Source organism: Quercus lobata, chromosome 12 (assembly GCF_001633185.2).
Source record: "Quercus lobata isolate SW786 chromosome 12, ValleyOak3.0 Primary Assembly, whole genome shotgun sequence".
In the NCBI taxonomy this organism is placed as follows: Eukaryota; Viridiplantae; Streptophyta; class Magnoliopsida; order Fagales; family Fagaceae; genus Quercus; species Quercus lobata.
This window is the reverse complement of record NC_044915.1, coordinates 27,525,505-27,538,002: the sequence shown is the minus strand read 5'-3', so window position 1 is coordinate 27,538,002 and position 12,498 is coordinate 27,525,505.

The following is a 12,498-nucleotide window of genomic DNA, read 5'->3' as shown; positions in this document are numbered from 1 at the left end:
GTTGAACTTATTGTTACTGAAAATACTATAGTAAAATAATTTTTAAATGTATGAATAGTATCATGAGACCCATTTTTAATATTTTTTAATGTATAAATAGTGCTGCTACAGTGATGAACAAGTGACAGAACAATGCGTGAATAGTAAAATTTGTCTCATGAACAGTAAATTTTGCTTCCTTAAATGAGTGAAAGCAAAAAAAAGAAAAAAAAAAAAGAAAACGTGAGACGTGGGATTCAGCGTTTTCACTGAATCCAAACACTCACATAATTGGACGCTTTCTCAGTTTCTCTGAAAGCTGAAAAAAATTGTTGAATAGATTATTTCCAGCAAAATATTAGGCGTATGGAATGGGTTCAAACTTATTTAATTAGTTGGACTCTTTTTGAAAGTCGAGTTTGGCAAACTCGACTTTGGGCTAAAAAGCAAACACTATAGCGGTGGTTTTTTAGTGCCTATAGAAGTGTTTATAGAAAACGCCACTATAGGTATCCTATAGTGGCGTTTATGACAAACATCACTAAAAAAAACGCCGCTATAGTGTTTGCTTTCAAGCCCAAAGTCGAGTTTGCCAAACTTGACTTTCAAAAAAACTCCAATTAACTAAATAAGTTTGAACGCATTCCATGCGCCTAATATTTTGCTAGAAATAGTCTATTCAGCAATTTTTGCCCTGAAAGCCACTGTTGACAGGTAATGAGGAAATCAATGTTTTCTTTTTTCTGGTTATCCACGTAACTCATTCGATGTGTTAAATGTATTATTATTAGCAACGCGATGTGTTATATGATGTTGTATATATTAGAGTGGATGTGGAAGAGGAAGCATAGAATAGGAACACCAAGAATACGAGGGTTATGTGGTTCAGTTTTGACGGCCTACATCCATGGAGGAATCCCTTAAGGATTATATCTTTATTGTATAAAAGTGTAGTACAATAACCTGTTACAATGAGTCATAACAAGAGTATATATAGACGACTAAACCCTAGACTACTAGTACAAGCAGGACTAAACTTAGGCCTATTACATTGGGCTAATATGTTTAATATATATCTCTAACACCCTCCCTCAAACTCAAGGCGGAAGCTCGATGAAGGCTTGAGGTTGGATAAGCATGAGAAGATCACTTGAAGAAGCCGTGAAAAATGCCTTTGAATAGACCATAATGAATAATATGCCAATTGACCAATTTTGGAGTTTCAAATGAAGAAACGGAGTCCAAAATCGGAATCTATGCGAAAAACTGAGTAAGATAGGCCTTTTCAAAATTTTTGTCTTTTGGTCAAAGTTCAATGCAAAAAAAGTCAAAGTCAACTGTCCAGGGTCAAAGTCAACAGATACATGGTCCAGGTCGGTTTCGGATTTCTGGGTCAGGTCACAGATCGGGTAGTTAAGCTGCTGACGTCATCCTATGACGTGTCGCTGATGTGGCCTAGGGCGTGCATGGCATGTTGACATGGAATGATGACATCACTTGATGACATTAGCATGGGTTTTTCAGCATGTGGAAGGCGCGTGACGGCGTTACCGGCATGTGGTGTCGAGGGAGATACCTGGGCGGCGCGTGTGAGGTCGTGTGATCACCAGATTCTTAGGCCAAGTAGATCGGGGGACGACAAGGCCGTATTGGCGGCGCTTGTAGTTAAGATCTAAGTTGGGAGTTAAGAACCTTCGACGGCGTGTGTGAGAGTTCAGGAGCCGTTGTCAGCGTGTGGTGGCACGAGTGGCTGCCTTTGGAGGTTGGGTTCTTGGGTTTTGGTCGCGATATGCCGTGGAGCACGTCTGTCATGTTGGTTTCATTAGGCGAAGGCTTGATGTGCACAAACCTGATAGGGAGAGGCACGGATTGCTTGGGCTTGAGGATCTGGACATAGCATTGAGCCATAGCGGCTGTGAGATGCAGTGGAGTCTAGATCCAGCAGACATACATGTGTGACTTCTAATGGTGGTGTGCACATGAGAATCTTCTTTGCTTGCTAGAGATGTTTGTTTGATGCTAAGAACGAAGTTTGGCTCTGATACCATGTTAAATGTATTATTATTAGCAACGCGATGTGTTATATCATGTTAGAGTGGATGCGGAAGAGGTAGCATAGAATAGGAACACCGGGAACACGAGGGTTACGTGGTTCAGCCTTGACGGCCTACATCCATGGAGGAATCCCTTAAGGGTTACATCTTTATTGTATAAGAGTGTAGTACAATAACCTGTATTACAATGAGCCATAACAAGAGTATATATAGGCGACTAAACCCTAGACTACTAATACAAGCATGACTGGGCTTGAGCCTATTACATTGGGCTAATATGTTTAATATATATCTCTAACACGATGCTTCAAGTTCATGATTCCCGTAAGGTGTCAGCTAAATAGAATTAAATACTTATAAAAATATTACAGTCTTTCTATTATGCTTAATTGGGTTGCAAATATTGGACTTTTTTAAATCATTACATTTAAAAAAAATATTACAGTTTTTCTATCTGCGACCCACTTAAATTGTAAAGAATTTAGTTTATTTAGCCTCTGATTTAAGACTGATTCAATGATGTAAAGGATTCCTTGTGAGTTGTGACAATTAAATTCTCAAATTAAGTTGTTTATTATTCTAGCTAGAGAAGAATAATATGGTATTGAATCTCTTAACGTATTTTAAAAAAAAAATTATAATTATATTTAAAAAGAAGAAGTGGTTTGCTTTGATTTTTTCTAGTAATAGTTGATCAAATTTGCTGGCTCATTACCATGAGGGCTATAAAATGATACAATGTTCAAACCCTTTTCTTTGTCTCCTTAAAAGCATGCTTAAGGTCCTTTTTTTTTATTTTTTTATTTTTTTTATTGTATGCTTAAGGTCTTTATATATATAAAAGATTTTTTTTTTCTCAAACTAGAACAACACTGAAAACCACTCTCAGATACTCCAAATGAAGTATACATAATTGATATTGGATGTAACTCAAATATAAAAAGAGCAAGTGATTTTCTTTAATTTTTGTAATTATGATTGATCAAATCTGCTGGCTCATCAGTCATTACTATGTGTATTATATGCATGTAATATTCACAATTGATCATATCCAACAAAAATGACATGAAGGTGAAAAAAAGGGTATCATTATCAAAGTCACTCTCGAAGAAGGAATTAAACGAGAAATAAAAATGTCACCTTCAAAATAAAAAAAATTAATAATCATAGAACGATGGGTGGAGAAGAAAATAGTTGAATGCATCTAAACTTTAAAAAGGTCAAAAATTTACACTTAATTAATCGCTTGAGGCAATTTTTTTTTTTTCCCTATTTTCTAGTTTATATAACTATTCAACCTCCACTAGATGAAGAAATACCACTTTTCATTGAAGGAGGTGCAGAATGCCCTCGATATGCCATCCACTTGGTGTAGATGTTCCTTCCCCCACAATATTGAAATAGAATTGTTCATGTTAGGGGGTTTAGGCCCTAGTTGTGCTAATTAACCAATTAATAAGCTGAGCATGTTAATTTGTCCAACTATAAATGTTCAAGGCTTCGTCAATGTAATCACACATAATATTTCATAAAATAAAAAATAGCTAAAACACATGAACATGCAAGATGATAATGTAGGGAAAACCAATGGAACAACTATTTCTAAGTAAAAATTACTACGAGTCATGAGGGCTTAACCACCAACTCCAAGAAAAGCAAATCCACTATATAAAATCGAAGTTTACAAATAGAATAATTATATTCTAATTTGATACCTTGTATAGAACTCATTGACATTACCCAAAACAGCTCCAAATTCACAGACTCTTCTATAGATTATTGACTTTTGATCGATCTGAGTTGGTATCAAAATTCAAGAAACTTCAATTCTTCTTGGGCTTGAATCCTCAGCCTTGTCTTGGACTTGAACCAAACTTCAAACACACTCAAGACTCACTAAACACTTAAAACATGAATACATTTTATCATGACTTGCTAATTTAATCCAATGGACTCAACAATTCATCGACACAAAATTCATTGTAAAAATGGTATAAATTGTCACATCCCAAACCCGATACCGGAATTTGTGAACATGACCGGCATGCTAATATCAAGCTTAAACCTGATATTAACAAGAACCAACTAAACTTTTTCAAAAGCTTTTACAAAAGCTGTACTCTTTCTTTTCATTCTTGTTTCTTTACTTAAATGATATAACTTTTCACTTGATATTTAGAGCATCTACATTGTACTCAAAGAATAACATAACCCACCAATTACTCAAATTCTAAATTTCACATAATGCATCTCTTAATGTTTTAAAGTACACAACTTTCATCAGATCCTAAAATATACAATACTGCAAAGCTAAACATCAAATTGCTAGTTTGGGATCTATACTTTTAAAGCTAAAAACAACTACATCCAAAACTCGACTAAGGCTTTCTCTGCTCCAAAAATAAAACATGTTGACTGAAAGAATGGAAGGGGTGAGCTACATAGCTCAGTAAAGGTAAGATACATGAGAATTTAATAAGGATGCATGTAAATCAAATCATTTCATTCTATGAATATTTAGATAAAAGAACATCTTTTCATGCATAGTATTTTATACTATTCATAATAATAACTTATACGCTCTTGATAGGAAAATAATTGTTCTCCTTTTTCTTATCAGAATAATATTACCAAAACCTTTCGGATTGAACTTCTTTCATTTCTTACAAAGTCACCAAATATGATATTGTTTATTCGAAATAATATACATACATACATACATATATATATATATATATATATATATATATATATATTATCATTACAAAATGATCATTTTAACTTAAATAAAATAATTGGTAAACTTGTCTTAAACTAGAGGCCTCTTAAAAAATAACAAAATTTTTTTTCATAAACTTCTTCTCGTAAAATATTATAACTTTCATAGTCATAAAACTTAACGTTTCATAAAGAACGGATATCTGATAACCTTTTAACATAAACTTGTACTTTCATAAGAAGTTTTATCTTTACAAAATACTAAAACATTTTCATTAGATTCTTTATCTTTAAAGCACAACAAAATTTTTGAAACTCTTATCTTTAAAGAACATCTTTTCTTTTCATCATAAACTTCTTTTCATGAGAGCTTTTAACTTTTCATAATGCATTCAAACAACATCGTTCTCTCGTGATCAATAAAATAATATAGTTATTCATAACATATTGGTTAGTTCATATCTGATAAGTCTATACTTATGTGGAAGGCTTCTAGCACCATTGTGCTAGGCATCCAGCATTCCTCACAATGCCAGGTATTTTCGAAATCACATCATAATACATGTCTTCAATCATGGGGGTAGATTGGCATCCTCCACAAGTTGGCCGTTACCAATAAGGGCGGGTACAGCAGAGCCAGTCCCACTTTTAATGGCCAATTAGATAACATTTTCCATAAAAAGCCAGTAATTAACCCCTACTGGCGAAGTTCAAATAACCAAAGGACATAACTCGAAAACATTTCATATTATACATCATACTGAAATTCATAGTTTGCATAACATTTCATAATAAAAGCATCTCCATTGTTTTCTTTAAAAATCATGATCGCGGAATTAGTAATAGCATTAATATGCTTAAATCATATACATAAGGTTTCAAAAACTCTCGAAGATATCTTTGTCTAAAACATGATTATATGTTATACCTCTAATAAAAAATCTTTTAATGCATAATACACTTTAAAATAACCTCATGACTTACCAAATACTCATATAGCTTATCCCTTACCTAAAAGCAAAGGAACCGAAAGCCTACAGTTGAAAGAGCTTAGACTTGGGAACTAGTAGCACTTAAACCAAATATCAAAACTTATTACTTACTATCAATTATTCCTTATCATAAACTTACACATTCATCTCAAAACCTATATCTTAGAACTCAGGAAATCTTAATTCCACCTCAAAGAGGTTCCCTAAACACAAGATACATTCATCAAACACCATGATGTACCAAATCATAGAGAAACTATTATTTTAATGTTCATATTCAAATTATGTCAATCAACTTTAAAATCAATTCAAAATTTGTTTGAGATTGGAAGTAATGTTGCATGCATAAACTTACACAAGGTAACATATAGCATGAATAAAACAGCTTCATAGAAACAATATTTGAATGATTTAGAACCCCTCCTTTGAGTACTAAACCTTGAACCAAGTTATACAAAATTTATCTATGATCCAAACATATCAAAAGATAAGAATATTAAATTATAGCTCAAAACATTCACCCTAGCTTTAGAATTAAATCCTCGAAGTCAAAGTTATCATTTACTGTTTACTGCTCATTTCAGCAGCATATGCCTCATTTGTAAAATACAAATGGGCTATCTAAACACATCCAATCTTCATGAAATTTTACAAAGCAACTCCTCTAGATATTTGGTAAATACCATATCAATTTCAAAGTCAAATCATAAAACCATGATTTACTAAAAATCATACAAGACAATATACTCAAAATTTGTCCAAACAGACTTTCATGCAACTTAAAAATTAAACCATTATTTTTATATTGATCCAAATGAAAACATTTCCATAACAACTGCATGTGTCTTAGATTTCATAAGAAATATCTCTAGTATCCAAATTCACTGTATACAATTTAATACATAATTTATCATGCGTAAACATAGAATCTGTCACAGTGACAGTTTTGAAACATTTTCTTGTAAAATCATAAAATGATTGCAAATAGTCTCATTATCATATGAGAATTTTTATACACTCATTAGACATGTTAAATAACACTTATATATAGTCATTTAACCATTTATAGCAAAATTAAATACAATAAAAATCCCAGCAGTAACATCAAAAGTACTCATCCTAACTTTTTTCTTACTTCCTTAATCATATACAATCATTAATTAGTAAAAACTCTAATCTACCTTCAACAAATCACCAACATATATATATATATATATATATATATAAACTTACAAGTTCATGATTTCCTAATTTCACAAACCACAAATACCGTTACTAAAAATTCTTTAAAGAAATCATGGATTCTAAGATGATAGTAGCTAGAACCCTTACCAAGTTTCTTATTTTAATGACTTAACCACTTAATATAGTTTTGTACATACTTAGTATATATTTAAAATAACAATAGTCATTCAATTATTTATAATCTTTACAATTCTTATTCAATGGTATTATAAAATAATAGACTTATTAAATACTCTTATATTAATTTTAGAAAGTAAGTGACTCAAGATAATAATTAATCACTTGAACACATAGGTTAACTATAAAGTTGGGTCGGGGTGTTACATAAACTATAAACATAATGAACGCAAACTTTCAAAGAAAAATATCACAAAGGAGTTGTAAATCTATTAAGAAGAAAATTAAGGGTGCAATTGAATTGAAGAAGGGTAAAATAGAATTGAAGAATGGAAGCAAGTGTGGTTTGAAGAAAACAGTTGCACAAACAAGGCAGTGTGATCAAAGCAGAAACCAGAAGAGGCTTAAGGTGTGGTTGAAGAAATTACTTGCAATGTTGAAGAGTTAAGCAAAAGCATGTGAGTTACATGTGTTACATGTGTGAGAAAGTAGTTAGTTAGTTAGATGTAGAGTGACACTTGTCCTAATCTTATTGGAGGAGAGTTTTAGGGAATTCTATTAGAGTTTGTTAGAGTTTTTCTCGTGCTTTGCTTCTTTTTCTGATCTGTTGTTGCTAGTATAAATAGAGGTTAACGTGTGTAAATTAGCTAGTCTTTGTAATTCACAGAATTTAGCAATAAAATTTTCTCTCTTTCACTCAAAATTTTCTCTTTATTTTCTAGAGCTTTCTTGAACATTCTATGATTTTCTTTCTTGATTTGAGGCTTCTTGTTTTAGCTTGTGATTTTAATATGGTATCGGAGTGTTCAACAAGACCAGATCAATTTTTTTTTTTTTTCTTTTGCTTGAATTCTCTGAATTTCATCTTGTTCTTCTTCAAGCTTCAATGCTCCATTAGTGGCATCCACTGAAGAAGCTTCAAACAATCAATCTTCTTCTACTGTGAATGAAGATTTTGTCAATCCATTCTTTCTTAGTAACAACACAGTTCAACTAGTGTCTTAGAAGTTGATTGGAGGAAAGAACTATTAATGATCATTTCACTGACTGCTAAACACAAGATTCGATTTATCGATGGCATAATACTAGCACCAGATCCAGATTCACCACAATTCATCTTGTGGACATGATGCAGCATGACAATTCTAAGTTGGATCATCAATTCAGTCTCAACTAGCATTGGTTCTATCATCATTTATACACATAATGTTAGAGCAATTTGGCTTGATTTGCGTCATAGATTTTCTAAAAAAAGTGGACCTAGAATCTTTGAGCTTTAAAAGGAATCTACCTATCTTGTACAAGGTCAATTCTCTATGGAGGATTGTTATACAAAGTTCAAGGCTTTGGTTGATGAATAGGCTAACTACCAATCTATTCCTCTCTGTAAGTGTCCTTGCACTTGTGGAGCTCAAAGAATCACTTCAGATCTTCATGACCATGATCAAGTAATGAGATTCTTGATGGGATTAAATGATTCCTATTCGGCTATTAGAGGTTAGATTCTGCTATATAAACCTCTACCTGATATTAACAAGGTTCTTTCCTTGATCTTGCAAAAGGAGAAACAAAGAAGCTTCAAGAATGATGAATTCACTAGTCCTATCATAGCTCATCCTATTGAAGCCACAGCATTGTATTCCAATGCAAGTTCTAGTTCAAAACACAGTCACAGTGGCAAAGGAAATTCCAAGAAGGAAGGACCTATTTGCACCCACTGTGGGAAATCAAGGCATATAGCAGACAAGTGCTATAGGTTACGTAGTTTTCTGCCAGGATTTAAGTTCAAAATCAAATCCATGGCAAACCAAGTCTGTTGCAATCAAATAGCAGGATTTGGGACTATCAATCCTACTCAAACTAGTGAAGAATCTGTTTTTTCAACTCCACAGTGTCCAATCTCCAAGTCACAATGTGAACAACTTTTAGCCTTCTTGAATTCACAATCAATTGGTAAAATTACTTAGCATTTGTGAGAGACTGCGCTCCCGACCCGTTTTATAGGATGTTATTGCCTCTCAATATGGAGGTTCGACTAGTTACATTTTCCCCTTTAGATTAAGGGTTTTATAATGGAGTCGTCACTTATTTAATTATTGGAAAAATAAGAAAACCATAATTGAAAAATTCCTTATTTTATTAATTTGAAATTGAATTTACATTGATCATAGGAAAATTACATGGCTTTGGTCCTAGATACAATCTAAGATAAAGTACACGGGCTTTGTTTCCTAGTTACTATCTAGAAATTGAAAATTACATGGATAAATATTTGATCTACTAACCCTTAATCTAAACTCGGAGGCTATGTTACAAGGTAGGAAGGTGTTAGGCACCCACTTTGCCCGGTGAAACCGGTCTTCTAGACTATGATGGCCAACATTCATATCATATCATCCAATATGTCAGTCAATTTACATGTTGAATTTAATGTGTGTGCATATGATAAACCCTAATTCAATTTATTAAGCATTGCATTTAAGATTAAAAAATAAATTCTAGTGAATGTGTGTGGATAGTGACAACCTAGATTCAAGGATTTGAAAGAATTATTAAACAAACATGTTTTTCATATTTTTTTTATGTGGATTTAAGATTAAATCTAGTGATATGCATGAATATGTGATGAACAACCAAGAACATGTGAAGAACACATAAGAAAAATTAAGAACATACAAACATATTCAAGGGAATTATCATGCTTTAATCTTAAATTCTTATCATAGCAATATAAACAAACAGTTAAGGAAGGGGATTATACCTTCATGCAATATTCATATGGTGGAGGAGGGGACTTTTGATGAAGGTCTTAAAGGTGGAGGAAAAGAGGAGTTAGGAGAGGGAGAGTGAGTCTCACTCAATACCTTGAGTCTCAAGGAAGACCAAGATATGACAAGACTACTTAATTTCACTAGAACTTAAGAGAAAAGAAGAGATGAGGGGTTTTTGTGTCTTGGAATGAAGGAGATGGGGGTTTATATAGTAGTGATGAAGGAAATATGAATAGAATGCCATTTAATGAAAGTTGAGAAAGAATTATGAACTTAGACCTTATTTTAGCCTTTGGGGAAATCTGGTGCAATAAATGTGGAGATTGATGAGAGTGAAGAGTAAGAAAAGTTCGGTTTTCCCGTAACTGCTGTAACAACCTGTAGAGCCAACTTTGAAAAATCATATCTACCTCAATTCTGATCGGAATTGTCTCATTCTTGTGCTCAAATTGAAGCCCCGGATGTTTAGTTTCTGAGAAAATTAATCTCATTCACCGATTCAAAATATTCTGAGAGATATCGATGAAATGGTGAGCAGAGGTTATTCATTAAAAAATGGTTTCAGCACAATTAACATTAATAGGTCCCAAATTAGCTCCCAATTAACATTAAATGACTTTAATCACTCCCATTTCAAACTTAATTGGTTCCAAATTTACTCTAATTAAAAGATAATTGCACAAATTACTTATTAAATAATTAATGTTTAACTATCTAGTTAATTAGGTGTGTGCAACCCTACCATAAAATGTAATCCTAACCAATCAAAATTATGACACATCATCGATCTCAAGTTGACTATACTTACAACCAATTGAAATCAATTTTTCATAATCACATATAGTCGGACTCAATTTTTGATAGTGCATCTCAGCTATTAAAACTTGATTTAATGATAACTTTCAATATAATGGTTCGATTAGGGTTCATGACTAGTCAATTTGATCGTTACAATATCAAGATCATTTTGGTGAAATGAGACTGAGGAACTAATGACCAGAATCAAGATGCATATTTTCAATGTGAAATTACCATTTTACCCTCCATGTGATGTTAAAAATGGGTTGCAAAATAGGGTGTCAATAGCATTCAACTTCAACTTTACAGCAACCAACTAGCTTGACCACTACAGGAGCAAGTACTTCACAGCCTTTGGCATTAAGTGCTTCCACTTCCAGTTATCTCAACAATTTCTCAAGTAAAGCCTTTTATTCTTCATCCATTACAGTTCCAAATTCAACTATTTTCACTGCTGAAGTAGTAAATAGATCAGCTTTTGATAAAACAAATTGGATCATTGACACAGGGACTACTGATCATATGGTCCATTCTCTCTTAGTTTTTAGTTCCATCACTTGTGTTTCTAATTCTTTTGTTTACTTACCTAATGGTGAAATGGTCTTAGTGATTATTTTGGCACAGTACATCTCACTAAAACCTTAATTCTTACTAATGTGTTGTGTGTTCCTTCTTTTACCTTTAACCTCATATCTATTAGTAAATTGAACAAGTTCAAATCACAATATTGTTACCTTGTTTTTCTTAGATCATTTTGCTTCATTCAGGATCTTGCTCTCTAAAGCACGATTGGTTTGGGTAGAGAGCAAAATGGATTGTATCTGCCGGATAAGAAGTACAAGGATTTGTCTTCTATCCCAGCCTCTACTCACTATCATTTAGTTTCTATTCATTCTGATCTTTGGTATTTTAGACGAGGGCACCCTTCAAGTGGTAAACTTGAGCTTGTAAATAAGATTGTCTTTTGTACAGTGTAATAAGACTGCCATTATGACATTTGTCCAATAGCAAAGCAAAAGAGATTGCCTTTCTCTTCTAGCACTCATGTTTCTAATTTACCTTTTGATCTAATTCATTGTGATTTATGGGGTCCTTTTTCCACTCTTACTGTCGATGGATACAAATATTTTCTTACTATTGTTGATGATTTCTCTAGATGTACTTGATTTATTTGATGAAAACTAAATCAGAAACTTAGGTTCTATTGCCACAGTTTTATGCTTTTGTTAAAACTCAGTTTAATAAGAAAATAAAGTGCATAAGAACAAACAATGGCACTGAGTTTCTACTAAGAGATTTTTTTAAATCCAATGGCATAATGCACCACTTGAGTTATGTTGAAACCTCTCAACAAAATTCAATTGTAGAGAGAAAGCATCAACACATTTTAAATGAGGCTAGAGCACTTAAATTCTAATCAAATATTCCTTTGGAATTTTGGAGAGATTGTGTGCTCATAGCTGTTTACCTTATCAATGGGTTACCTTTTTTTGTTCTTGCAAATAAGATACCCTATGAAGTTTTTTTTTTTTGGACAGTTACCTTGTTTTTCACACCTTAGGTTTTTAGGATGTCATTGTTATGCATCTACACTTGCACACAACAACCATAAGTTTTTACCTAGAGCCACTAAATGTGTGTTTCTAGGTTATCCTTTTGGTGTTAAAGGTTATAAACTAATGGATCTTGCTACACATTCAGTATTCATCTCAAGAGATGTGCACTTTTATAAGTCCATATTCCCTTTTCAATCTCATGTTCTTCCTCAAAACCTTGATCCTTTTGATTCTAATCCTTTGACAGATGTGTTTCCTTCCTCTGAAA